This window comes from Psammomys obesus, unplaced genomic scaffold (assembly GCF_907164565.1).
Source record: "Psammomys obesus unplaced genomic scaffold, mPsaObe1.curated_primary_1811, whole genome shotgun sequence".
Lineage (NCBI taxonomy): Eukaryota > Metazoa > Chordata > Mammalia > Rodentia > Muridae > Psammomys > Psammomys obesus.
Genome location: NW_026596147.1, coordinates 5,832,687 through 5,833,834, shown reverse-complemented (window position 1 = coordinate 5,833,834; position 1,148 = coordinate 5,832,687).

Genomic DNA, 1,148 nt, shown 5'->3' with positions numbered 1-1,148 from the left:
CTATTCAGTCTCCTCAGCACTGGCTACATCCTTTTTCTCTTTGGTCTAGTTAGGCCACTTCACCAGGGGAAGGTGATCAGCGAGTCTGTCACTGAGTCCATGTCAGAGACAGTTCCTGCTCCCCTTACTAAGGAACTCACATGGAGACTAAGCTGCCCATGGGCTACATCTGAGCAGGGGGTCTAGGTTATCTCCATGCATAGTCCTTGGTTGATTGATCAGTCTCTGCAGGACCCCATGGGCCCAGGTTTTTTGGCTCTGTTGGTCTCCTTGTGGAGCTCCTGTCCCTTCCAGGTCTTTCTGTCTTCCTATTCTTTAATAAAATTCCCTGCACTCTGGCCAAAGTTTCGCTATGAGTTTCAGGATCTGCTTCAATAGCCTGATAGGTAGAGCCTTTCAGAGGCCCAGGAGATTGCTAGACATAGAAATGAAGAGAACGAAATCATAATGTCAGGAATTAGCTCATGATCATGGAGTTATTAAATTATAGAACTCTACCAATTAAAAAAAAACAAATATAAGAAAATCAGCTGATAGCATAGTCTTTCCCATCTTTAACCTTAATACCAAAGTCAAAATTCACATAGAATATTGTATATTGAATTTTTATCTTGCCTAATATGGGCTTAATTTTCAATAATACCAGCTAATCCCAAAAGGACATGAGTGAATTCATTAGGGAGCTGTGGTTACAACAGGCTTTTACCTGCTATTTTTGTGTGGTGCAGGGACAGTCAGGTTGTCTCTTTGCCAAGTTTTTTTTTAACTGTGCCTATTTTCAATTTATTTAACAAATACTATAGCCTAGGCAAATATTCCCTACAATCCTCAAGCCAAAACAAAAATGTAGAAATTCTTGCACAAGGAATTTAGACCTTCAGCGGAACATGGTGGCCGACATGTGCCATCCTGGCACTGTGGAGGATGAGGCAGAACATGAATTTAAGGATGGGCTGCATACTGCACAATGAGTCAGAGCCATTTATAGCATCCAATTTAAAGGAGGAACATTTTAGCATACTTCTTTCTGAGCAAATAAATTTAAATACGTTGATAAATTAGTCATGTAGTCTTTGATTAAGGTTACCAACGAAATAATTTATATTGGAACAGATAATTATAGTAATGGCATCTCTAAGTATGAAAAG